The sequence below is a fragment of the Crotalus tigris genome, unplaced genomic scaffold, assembly GCF_016545835.1.
Source record: "Crotalus tigris isolate CLP2741 ecotype Arizona unplaced genomic scaffold, ASM1654583v1 scf7180000017871.4482833, whole genome shotgun sequence".
Taxonomy (NCBI): Eukaryota; Metazoa; Chordata; class Lepidosauria; order Squamata; family Viperidae; genus Crotalus; species Crotalus tigris.
The window spans coordinates 787,222-800,024 of record NW_024096690.1 but is presented as its reverse complement, the minus strand read 5'-3'; the positions used below and the strand labels follow the sequence as shown (position 1 = coordinate 800,024).

The following is a 12,803-nucleotide window of genomic DNA, read 5'->3' as shown; positions in this document are numbered from 1 at the left end:
AACAACCACAGCTATTTCTAAGAGCATGCTTCTGCCCATTTTATTATATGGAAATGAGAGCTTGATAATGTTAGGAAAAAGATAAGTTGCAATAAGTTATTTAAGAAGTATATGTAGTAGAAGAAGAAATAGGCTTGAATGATTATTGCTAAGTGCACTGACTATCAAATTGTGTGACCAGTACTAAAGAAGTACTTTGAGATAGTTTAATCTGACAGAATGGACTTCAGGAGGTTACATTTTTGTGCTCTTCATTTTATAATTTTGAAATTTATTAATAAATGTTGGGTAGTAATTTTTAAATTGAATTTTGATTGAAGCATACAGTATCAGTATCAGCTGCAGTTTGACTGCACACCTGCAGGCATGCCAATAATAAAGAATGTAAACTAAAGGTGGAATTACAAGCGTTTTATCTTAAAAAAATATTTTTAGTTGAGAGTGCTTAATGCAGGAAAATGGAAGAACACTTGAGAACATAATGAGTAGGAGGGATATTTATTTATTTATTTAGCGTATGGCATATCATACACAGACTAGCAATATATATTAACATTTCACCTAGATTAGTAAATCACAATAAAATATAAGTGTTAAAAAGATCTATATTCAAATACCATTGTCTAGATCATTTAATCATTGAGGCCTAGTATCGTTTATGTTTAAAAACAGATACTGATCTGGTATAAGTCATCAGCTTACAGCCAGTCACAATGTGATCTACAGTTGTTGTGAGACCCCCACAATCACACTGAGGGGAGGATACTTCGCTCCATTTATAAAGAGTCCTGGCAGATGCTGTGTGAGATGTGAATTCTATTCAGGATTGTCCATTGCAGACGTGGTATTCAAAGTCTGGCACATTTTTTGTGGAGTTCTTTATATGTCTTCCTATGTCTAGATGTTCAGCAACCCATTTGCTTTCCATTGGGGGTGAATGTTAAAGTTGTTGGGCAGATGTGCAAGTGCCAATGAAGGCTTCTTGGATTTTCTGGCTGATAAATGAGGAAGGTCAGCATGCACTAGCAGGAGTGAGTTGTTCATAATATTTCTGTATTCTCTTACCTTGTCTTCCTAAAGCTAGTGGTGCTATATGGCTCAGAACAGGAAGCCACCAAGTCAATGTGGTTTTAATACTGTACATCTACTTATAATCCTCATGGTGTTGTTGAGTCTGGCATCTAACTTATTAGTATGGCAGCTATTAAACCATACAGGGGCACAATATTCTACTGTGGAGTAGATCAACCCTAGTGCTGATGACCTGAGAGTGGCAGCTGAAACTCCCCATTTAGTTCCACATAATTTCTGGAGTATGTTGTTCCTAGTATTGATTTTGCTACCATATTCTCTAGGTCAGTGGTTCTCAACCTGGGGGTCGGGACCCCATTTGGGGTCGAACGACCATTTCACGGGGGTTGCCAAACAAGGCTGTCCTCCATTTTTTTCCCCTTTTCTTTGGCCACGCCCCTGGCACTCGGTGATGTATAAGTGGTTGGGGGTCACCACAACATGGGGAACTGTATTATGGGGTCGCGGCATTAGAAAGGTTGAGAACCACTGCTCTAGGTGTATATTATAGGAGAAACAAAAAATTACAAAGAGGTTATAAAACCAAGCCAAGATCTATTTTCCTCCAACAGGACTCTCATCTAACTCTTTCTAATGAAAACCTGAAGCCATCCTATTACTGGTCATTAGATCCTCAATGTATGATTATAAGAAAGCCGATGGAAACTGGAGTAAATCTAGCCAAAGAATGTGCCTTCATGAATCAACAATCATGTATGGACAACAAATGATACTCTGGTACAAAGGAATTCATCTATGCTGGAAGATGAGAAGGCCAAGGATATAAATGATCCTCTCCTCCAGGCCCAAAAATCAGAAATTCTAATGAATCATTAAGATCAGGTTTGCTAACATTAATAGACATTTTAGCAAACAACAACCGGATCTCAACAGACTAGCCGAGATTTGGGAACAGGATATCTCCATGAAGAAATACTTTTTAGCCGTGGATCAAGATCTATTACAAACATTGATAGAAGTGACACTTTTTACGACATTCTTTGCCAGGAAGGAAGGAAGGAAGGAAGGAGGGAGGGAGGAAGGAAGGAAGGAGAGAGGGAGGGAGGAAGGAAGGAAAGAAGGAAGGAAGGGTGAATTGGTTGAAATGAAAGGAATACTGGATGGATTTTTGCTCTCTCCAAGTAGTATATCTGTGTTATATTGTTGCAGCAGCTAAATAGTTCTATTGTTTCTTCTCTGCAGAGGTGGGATTTGCTGTCTATTGCTGTCTTCTCAATGCTGGCTTCATATGCCAGAATTAGCCCTTCTGTCTCTTTCTTTAATTTGCCTGCTCTTAGCCATTGACAAGTCTTATTGTTATCTGATTTCCCAGCTATTTTTTTTATGTAATTGCCATGTCTCTTTTTATTTTTTTCATTTGATTTTTCTTATTGGCCAATTTGTTCTCTTTGATATTCAGTTCTTGGTGTATTATTTCCAAAGCATCATCTTCGCTGCCCTTTAGATATTCATGGCTTCTACTTCAGCTTAAGTCCAGTCCACTATTCTAACTGTACTATATATCTAATAACTGAAATTGTCCAGGTATTCATTTCTTTGATAGTATTTTGTTACTGAATTTAGATTTTAAGATATTCCCTCTTCTGATGTAATAATAATAATAATAATAATAATAATAATAATAATAATAATAATAATAACAATAATAATAATAATAATAAAGTTGAAAGGGACCTTGGAGGTCATCTAGTCCAACCCCCTGCTCAGGCAGGAAACCTTATACCATTTCAGACAAATGACTGTCCAGTTTCTTCTAAAAAGTGTTGGCGCATTCACCACTTCTGGAGGCAGGTTGTTCCACTGGTTAATTGTTCTAACTGTCAGGAGGTTTCTCCTTAGTTCTAGGTTGCTTCTCTCTTTGGTTGGTTTCCACCCGTTGCTTCTTGTCCTGCCTTCAGGCACTTTGGAAAATAGCTTGACTCACTTCACGTGATCTTGATTCTATTCCTCTGTTAATGCAGCTTAGTACTGCGTTGGCTTTTGGCAGCTGCAGCACACTGCTGGCTCATATTTAAATGATTGTCTACTAGGACTCCGAGATCCCTCTCACAGTTACTGCTATTGAGCAAGGTACCCCCTATACTATACCTGTACATTTGGTTTTTCTTGACTAAATATAGAACCTTACTTTTTTGCCATTGAATTTCATTTTGTTAGATAGCGCCCAATGTTCAAGTCTGTCCAGATATTCCTGCATCTTAAGCCTATCTTCTGGAGTGTTGGCTATTCCTGCCAGCTTGGCGTCATTTCTAAATTTGATGAGTTCCCCATCTATCTCCTTTTGTCTAAATTGTTGATGAAGATGTTGAAGAGCACTGGGCCCAGAATAGAGCCGTGGGGTACCCCACTACACACTTCCCTCCATGTAGATGTGGTTCCATTGAGGATCACACACTGAGTACGGACAGTCAGCCACAGATCCATCTGGTGGTGATCCTGTCTAACCCGCATTTTTCTATCTTCTCAAATAGTAGGTTGTGATCTACTTTGTCAAATGCCTTACTGAAGTCCAAGTAAATTATATCCACAGCATTCCTCTGGTCCACTAATTTTGTCACTTGGTCAAAGAATGCAATAAGATTTGTCTGGCATGATTTGTTTTTGACAAACCCGTGTTGGCTTTTAGTAATGATTTTGTTTGCCTGTAGGTGTTCACTGATTTGTTGTTTGATCATCTTTTCCAGAATCTTCCCAGGTATTGAGGTCAGGCTGATAGGTCTGTAATTTCCTGGGTCCTTTTTTCCCCCTTTTTTGAAGATGGGAACTATATATCCCCAGTGCTCCAAGATCTTTGGAAAAATATAGTTCAGTGGTTCTGAGATCACATCTGCCAGTTCCTTAAGAACCTTGGAGTGTAATCCATCTGGTCCTGGTGATTTGAACTCGTCTAGGCTGGACAGGTGTTCACTTTACCATTTTCACTTACCATGTATTCACTAACTTTCTTCTTGACTTAACCGTGCTTGATGTTATCAGACTGAAGGATGCCCAGATATTTGTAGTTATCTTTTTCATCTAAATTCTTGATTTTATTTCCATAGGTCATTTTTATTTTTTTAATTTTTCCTTATTTTATCCCTACTGTGTTAACTTTGAAACATAATATTAATATGGATATATATAGATTTCCAGATTCAGGATTTCAGTTGTCAGAATTCTCAGCAATGGCTCTATGGGATGAAAAAGTCAGGGATTTGAAGTCCAAAACTCTGGAACTTATTAAAATTGGGAAACAATGGATTAGAGGCCCAAATAATGGAATTCTACATATGGTAGTTTTTCATTTTGCACTGAAGTTAAGAGGATCTGTTGATGCATGCCTAAGATTACTCTCTGTTGAATGAATATGATCTAATAAATGTGGTAATTATAATACCATCAAGACTATAATTTTTCCTTCAGCAAATTAATGTAGAGCTAAATCCCAGTTAAAAATGGCTCTTTTTGAAAGCCATTTAATTTCACTCTTCAGAGAAAGAGCTGAAGCTAAAAGCACAGACATTCCAAACTTTGCTTTGGTTCTTAACTGTGTGAAATTTCAGTGCAGTTCTTGCACTGTGTAATTGGACATATGTATTTATAAATATGTTGTTACATCCCATTAATTTCTAAAGCAGAAGAGCCAGGTGTAAAATAGCAGGCAATTTAGATTCATCAAAGCTGACAAAATCTTTCAGTAGGTAGCCATTCATATATAAATGGGTCTGCTTGTATGAACCTTTTCTAGCACACAGTATCTCTAAGATATACATCTGCTAATTTATGCTATTTTTTATCACCAGATGCTAACAACAGAAGACCTGTGATCCTTATATCTGCACTTATATTTGAAACAAATATGGTTTCTGTCATCCTGCTGATTCGTATCTCTAGTTTATGGGCAAATTCTAAGGTCAGTTTAAAGTGCTTAAATTCTGATAGATGTTTAGGAAACAGACAAAACAAAATTCACAATTATACGGCAGTGCCTTTTCCAGAGAAAAGAGATAAGCTCCTCTGTAATAAATGTCTAAAAATGTTGTGTAAGATGTCACAAGGCAAAGTATACTTTGCTTTCCCTTCAGAGTGTATAAATCTTTTACCTTTTACTTAAGAAACCACAAGCCAGCAGTTGCTTTTTATTCCTAAGAATATACAAAGTATTTTGTGTGATCTTGTTTGCAGTAGATCAATTAATAATTATAAAGCAACAATGCATTTGTAAACATGCAAGATTTGCAACTTTGGAAGAAAGTTTGGGATTTTTTTTCTTTTTCTATTACACCTTGGTAAAATTCTACACCGTAAAACTATTAATTACAACTAAAAAGTAGGTTTAGGCTATAGAAAGAAATAAAATGAATGGCACACAAATGAAGCAAGGATAATTGGAAGTTAAATCATTCTCACATATTTCAGAATAACTGATTTCAGTTCAATTAATTCAAGAATTTTTTTAATATAGGTGGTTGATAAACTGCCATATAACATCTGAGTCAGTTTACAGTTTAATCAGTTAAGTCTTAACCGTATTATTTTTAGATATACTTCTTAGCTACATATAATGCTTTTCTGAGGTAATGTAGTGTTTAGATAGGTTTTAATGGTAAATATTTAAAGATGATAGCTACCAGTCAAGGCATGCCTATAGCAGCACAAGTTATTTACTATGGGCATGTAGTATGAAGGAGATTTTTAATGTGGGAATGTTAATCACCAGATGACTGCAGAATGAAGCAGTAGTTTATTTGTTTGTCTTCAGATTACATGAAGAAATAACATGCCTACTCATGGCATTCCATATGCTCATCTGGATTTGTTTTGCAGAAATCTTGGGCACATAAAAATGTTACTGATATGCTTTGTTGAAAATGAAAAGGCAAAGAGCAATACATAAATCTCTGATTATACCACTTCATATCTCATTTACCATTGGGGAATTACATGTGTGAACAGGTTACCATAGGTAAAAAAATCTTTGTACGCTTTATTTAAGGTTACTGATGAATATGTTTTAGTGAAGGCATTGAAAGCTTTAGCTTCAAGGCCTAATAGATTCTAATGAATATAAATATGTCAGGCCCAGAATTGTTATGTTGTGTATATATGAGAAAGGGACATCATGGATCATAAAGCCCTGGGCTTATAGCTTGAAGTCATTGACAATACATTCAGGACCAAATACAGTTCAATAAGGGGGACTATATTGTTGAAAGAAAAATTTTCATCAGGGTCCAGTCCAAGCTGGGAATAAACAAAATGGAGACTGCTTTAGAAAGAAGGTTGTAGTTAATTGGAGAGGAGAGCCAGACAGAAAGATGGCTCTTGGAAAGCTGACCACATGTAGCAGGATTTTATACCTCCTTTGGGCTTTGTATTTGGAGTTCTTCCTGCTTGAGGCTTTATATTTCCTGTGTCATGTTCTTTGACCTGAGTCTGAGTGTGTCCTTTTGGTATTGGTGGGTTAATCCTATTATGTTTCCTGTCCTTAGAATTTGGGTGGGGTAGGTAGATTTTAGCTTTCTTTGTCTTCCTAATCTCTTCAGTTTCTAGCTGGAAGGCTCCAACATTTCTGAAAGAATTATTGGATTTGCATTTCTAATAGCTGGCCTCTGCCTAGTTTCTGCTTAGGGAAGAGGGACTGCGGTTGGTTTCTGTCTTTTTTTTTTAAGATCTTCTCTATTATTCCTTTGGGGAAATATATTCTACCTTTTTAATATTTCCCCAAATGTTTATTTCTCTGGATTCTTCCCACAATATGACATGAGGAAAATATGGGATCATATTTACAAAATATTGCATGAAAAGCAGCTAAAACCATCAATATATTTTGGAAGGAAGATGGAAGGTGACTATTTTAAACACTCTATCAAAATAATTGATAAAGGAGTCCAATGTACCCAAGGATAATCATAAAATAAAATAACTAGTGGCAGTGAAGATGCCACTTGCAGTCCACACATTCATTACAGTTATGCAAATAGGATGATTTGTGCAATCTGAAGACAAACCTCTCAAAGCCTTTGAAATGGCTCTCAATTGACATGATTAAAAGACTGTAGGCAATCAACATAATTATATGTTGCCAAGTTTTAATATATTGCTTAAATTCTGAGACTTTTTGCAGATGTTTCGAATATGCTTGTGTTCTGGAGAGATTCTTGTTGTTCTTTTTATTTCTGTTTTTATATGTAGAAATCTATAATCTCACATATACACATTAAAAGAAGTATTTTATTCTATTAAAGTTTCTCTTTTTTTGAATATCACAGCAACAAAAATAAATACTACATGAGTACCATGTCATATAATATGAAACATATTATTATGATTTTCTGTTATATTGATAATAGAGGTGTTGTCCACACTCTTAAATCTTGTTGTCAGCAGCAGTAAACCTTTGTAGTTCTTATCTTGGATAAACTATTAAACTCATTCTAAACACTGAGCAATTTTAGATCAGGATAAGAACATTGATGGAATACAGTAGCAGATCTGGGTGATTTGCAGTATAGTACGCAAGTTAAAGCTTCCAACATCTAGTAATTAGCTATAATGATAAAAAAATAACAATGTTTATTTAGTCCTGAACCTTTTGGCTAAATAAAGACAACTTGTTAGAAAACAGGAGGCATTCTGAATATGAAGGTATTTGTGAATTTTTGTTAGTTTTGATACTAAAGCTAAATCCTTATGCCTAGTTCTGGGTGTTAATCTCAATATTAGTATTAGAATTTTTAATACTGCTTTATAAAACCCTAGAAAGAGCACACCTAGAATACTGCAACCAATTCTGGTGACTATACTATAAAAAAGATGTTGAGACTTTGGAAAAAGTTCAGAGAAGAGCAATTAAAATGATCAAAGGCCTGGAGACCAAAACATATGAAGAACCGCTGCAGGACTTGAGTTTGGCTAGTCTAAAGAAAAGAAGAAACAGAGGCAATATGATAGCAGTATTCCTCTATTTGAGGAGCTGCCACAAAGAAGAGGGTATCAAACTATTCTCCAAAGCATCAGAGGACAGGACACGAAACAATGATTGGAAACTGACCAAAGCGAGAAGAAATCTGGAATTAAGGTGAAACTTCCTAACAGTGAGGACAATTAACAATGGAACAGCTTGCATTCAGAAATAATGGGCGGCCGGGGGGGTGGAGCCAGCTATCAGAGCTGGCAGCGGTGCGAATGGTCTCTCTGGCATCGCCAAACGCTCGTCCTAAGCCGGTGGGGCTCATCCAAACTGAAAGAAGCCTTGGGGCAACGGAAGGTATGGGCGATCTGCTGCTCTGCTGTTGGTGGCGACTGGTGATGGGAAGCGGATAAACCCAGACGAGCGGATCGGGAAGAAGATGGCCAAAAATGGCCACTGAAGCTGACAGCTGGACAGAGTAAGCGAGGAAATAGCGGAACGATGGTAAATTGGATTTGACTAGATTGACTTTTCCCAAAGCTTTGTGAGCGGATTTGGTAGATGCATCAAATGAGAAAGCGGAAAGGGGAAGCCTGGAAAAAGAGAAGCTGAAGGAGTACAGGGGAGGCAGCGAGTGAAAGTGGCAGGAAGAGTACCTGGAAGGGCCTGATATGGAGGAGCCAGGCTGCACTGATTAAAGACCTAGCACTTTAAAGTCACATAAAAGGACAGGAATCTAAAGGTTGATTCCTGTCCTTTTATGTGACTTTAAGCTAAGAACCTTGTCTGAGAGTCTTATGGCCTTTGGCTTTTGCCTTTGACTGCTGAGTGGATTGGCCGGCGGAAAGGTGCCTTTTTTTCCCCTTCTCCCCGGAAAGAGATAGAGATTGCATGACAGGAGGAATTGGAACGACATAGAGACTGACAACTTTGGAAAGTGTTGTTGAGGAGATAGCAGGTGATTATATGGACGTATAGAACAGAATGGTTTGGGACAGAAGAAAGAAGATAAGCGAAAGGGTATTAAAGAGAGATTGAAGGGTTTATTGGATTATACAAAGAAAAAAGGAAATGCTGGGAAAGTTTAAAGTTAACATCAGAGATTGAACTATTAGAACCTATATTTGTATTAGTATTATATTGATAGATTTACATAGATGGAATATACCAGCGATATTGTTGTTTAAACCCCTGAGAGGGAAACAAGGTAAAGGGACAAAGTGGAAGAACGAAAAGAAGGAAGTGAAAGTGGATAGTTTGGAAGAAGAGTAAGTTGTGGGAAAGTTTATTTAAAATGGCAAGCAATCCAAACTTAGCTAAGATTGGTGGGGGGAAGAAAAATGCAACACCAGGTTCCAGTCCCATGAGCTAAAGATCGTTAGATGACTTGCTTCAAAAAGAATGTTCCAACCCACTTAAAGAATTACAGGCAATGATGCAGGCAATGCAGGAAGTCATGATGAAGAACCATGAGGAAATTAAAACGGAACTAGAAGTGGTTAGGAATGTTACTGGAGAAATGAGAGAGAAAATTCAGGCAATGGATGGAAGATTTGAAGCTTTTCAGCAGCAAATTGCAAAAAATGAGCAGAAGTTGCTGGTAGTAGAGCAAAGATTGGATAATGAAGAAAAGAAGGTGGAAGAGATAGAAAAAAAACTTAACTGTGGCTAATAAAGAGTTAATGACAATGGTGACGTTACTGGAAGCAGAGAAGGCGACCCAATATCTTAGATTCCAAAATGTTATAGAGGAAAGAGGAGAAGATCTTCCAGACAAGATGGCGGATTTGTTGGCAGGAGCTCTTGAGATTGACAAAGAAGAGATGATTGCTGGAATGGATGAAACATACAGGGTGCAGACAAACTATGGATACGACATAACCTTCCTAGAGAGGTCCATGTGAAGTTTATAAAAAAGAAAATTAGAGATGAAATATTATATAGGACACATGACGAACAGTTAGAATACAGAGGGAAACAAATTATTGTGTTAAAACAAATACCTAAAAGGATGAGAGACCTCCGAAAGAACTACCTCTTTCTGACGTCCAGGTTACATCAAAGTAATGTAACTTTTAGATGATTAACACCAGAGGGGCTTATTGTGACTTGGCAGGAGAAGAGGTTTAGATTGGATATAGTGGAAAAAGTGGAAGACTTCTACAGGAAATACTGTGCCTCAGAGGAAGACCTGAGAGATCTCAGAGAAGAAGGAGCTACAGTTGAAAAAAGAAGAGATATTGAACGAATGTTGGAGAAAAGTGGGACAGAGCAAAGCATGGAGGAAGTGAGAGGGGGAAGAGGACAAAATAGGCTAGAACAATAGGGGAGAAGTTCAGAGGAGGCGAAGGAAATAAGAATTATTAGAAGCACAAAGACATGACAAAAACAGGATAATGGGAGAGGAGTATAGGATTTGGTCAACAAATATTAGAGGGTTGAACGCACCAATAAAACGTAGGAAAGTTTTAGTAAGCTTATTAAATTAAATGCGGACATTATTGTGTTACAGGAGGTTTACATAAAAAATGATCAAGAATATCTATTAGAACAACCTAAATTAGCTAGGCTATATGTTTCACTAGACGAGAAAAAAAAGAGGAGTAGCTCTGTATGTTAAGCAGAAGATAACTTTGAAACAAATTTATAAAGACAAAGAGGGAAGGGTTTTGATAATTAAGGCTAAACTGAATTAAAAAACATAATAATTGTTGTAATATATGCCCTCAAGTATCCTTTTTAAAAAATCTCCATAATAAGCTGAGTGATAAGATGGTTTTTGTATAATCGGAGATTTCAATGTGATCGCAGATAAAACAAAAGACCATAAAAGCACGGAGGCAAGGGAAAAAAAAAAACATTTCCCAAAACTTTTTTTGAGATGTGTATAGATCTTAGCTTACATGATGTTTGGAGGGAAAGGAATTATGATAAGAGGGAATACACATACTTTTCTAATAGACACAGATCATGGACCAGGATAGACATGCTATGGTTTTCAAAAGAATTAGACTCGGAAATCCAAGAAATTCATATAGAATCTAGCCTCTGGACAAACCATAACCTGATGAGTTTTCGCATGAAAGGACAAAGAAGCAGGCCAAGATGGACTCTCCAAAGAGCGATTCTCAAAGAAAAAGAATTTAAGGAAAGTATGGAGAAAGAAATGCACTTTTTCTTTCAAGCAAATGACAATGGGGATACATCCTTGCAGAACATCTGGGATACGGCTAAAGCATACATGAGGGGTGTAGCAATCTTGTACACGGCAAAGAGAAACAAAGAGAAAAAACAATATAGGATGAGGCTTGAGGAGGAATACAAACAGGTCGAAATACAATTTCAGAGAGTTCCTGAAAACAAAGGATTGAAAAATAAAATGGATCTAATTAAACATAAACTTTGTATAGAGGATTCGGAAAAGTTAGCACAAAAATTACAGGCAGCTAACAAAATAACTTTGAGTGAACAAACCGGGAAGATGGCTGGCATATAAATTAAGAAGACAGAAAGAGAAGCTACAGATCATTAATTTGGAAGATGAGAAAGGGGAGATTCAGGGGGAGGAGACTAAAAAAAGGGGAATTTCTCAAAGATACTATGAAAAATTATATAAGAGAAATGAGGGGAAAAAAGTAGAAAGGATAATAGAATACTTAGAGAATGCAGATATACCAAAGATACCAGAGGAAATAAAATCTATGTTAAATGAGGAAATAAGAATGGTTGAAATAACCAGGGCTATAAGTAAACAAAAGATCAGTAAGGCAACTGGCCCAGATGGAATACCAGCGGAACTATATAAAGAGCAACAAAGTGTACTTAATCAATACTTACTAGAAGTTTTCAATGCCGTATTAACTGAAGCGAGAACACCTAAGTCCTGGACAAAGGTAAACATAATATTGATACCAAAAGAAGAAGCAGAAAAAACACGGATGCAAAATTATAGACAAATATCATTATTGAATTCTGATTGTAAAATTTTTGCCTCAATAATTGTGGAGAGATTTAAAAATTATCTAATTGATTTTATACATTCTGATCAAAATGGGTTTTTACCAAACAGGCAGACTAAGCGGAACATAAGAACAATCTTAGACATTCTTTAATTTTATGAGTCGCATAGTGATCGTCAAGTGGCACTTCTGTTCCTTGATGCATAGAAGGCTTTTGACAATGTCAATTGGCTTTTTATGATCCAACAATTAAAATCAATGGATGTTGGGGAAAATTTTTTAAACGTGATAACTGCAATATATTCTGAACAAAAGGCCCAGATCATAATAAATGGAGAGGCCACTGATAAATTCAATATACAGAAAGGCACAAGACAAGGATGTCCTCTCTCGCCATTGTTATTTATATATACATTAGAAACTCTTGCTAGAGTAGCAAGACAAGAAAAGTAGATTAAAAGATTTAAGATTAAGAAAGAAACATACAAACTTCAAGCTTGTGCAGACAACTTAGCATTTATATTAGAAGACCTAGAACAATCAGGGCAGAAGTTATTCAAAATATTGGAAGAGTATGGAGATCTGGCAGGTTTGAAAATAAATAGAAATAAAACAAAGATTATTACAAAAAACATGACTAATATACAAAAGGAAACCTTGAGGAAAAATTAGGTATACAAGTAGTTTCCAAATTAAAATATCTAGGGATAGTTATTTCAGCATGCTGCTCATCAATTAAAGAAGATAACTATGGCAAATTGGTAAAGAATATAAAAGTAGATTTAGACCGCTGGAAAAATTTACATATCTCATTTCTCCGGAAAATTGCAGCAGTGAAGATGATCATCCTACCCAAAATA

General features: G+C 36.4%; 1 protein-coding gene across 9 annotated transcripts in view; it reads left to right on the top strand.

Moving 5' to 3' along the window:
• The window catches only part of THRB (thyroid hormone receptor beta), a 288,188-nt gene that overhangs the window by 91,914 nt on the left and 183,471 nt on the right, over nt 1–12,803 (top strand). For 5 of the 9 annotated variants that reach the window (XM_039343665.1, XM_039343671.1, XM_039343663.1 and 2 more), the window contains exon 2: nt 4,875–4,984. The exons of the other annotated variants lie outside the window; for them this stretch is intronic. The gene's annotated coding sequence lies outside the window, so the exon portion shown is untranslated. The remainder of the gene's footprint in view (nt 1–4,874; nt 4,985–12,803) is intronic. 9 annotated transcript variants of the gene reach the window in all.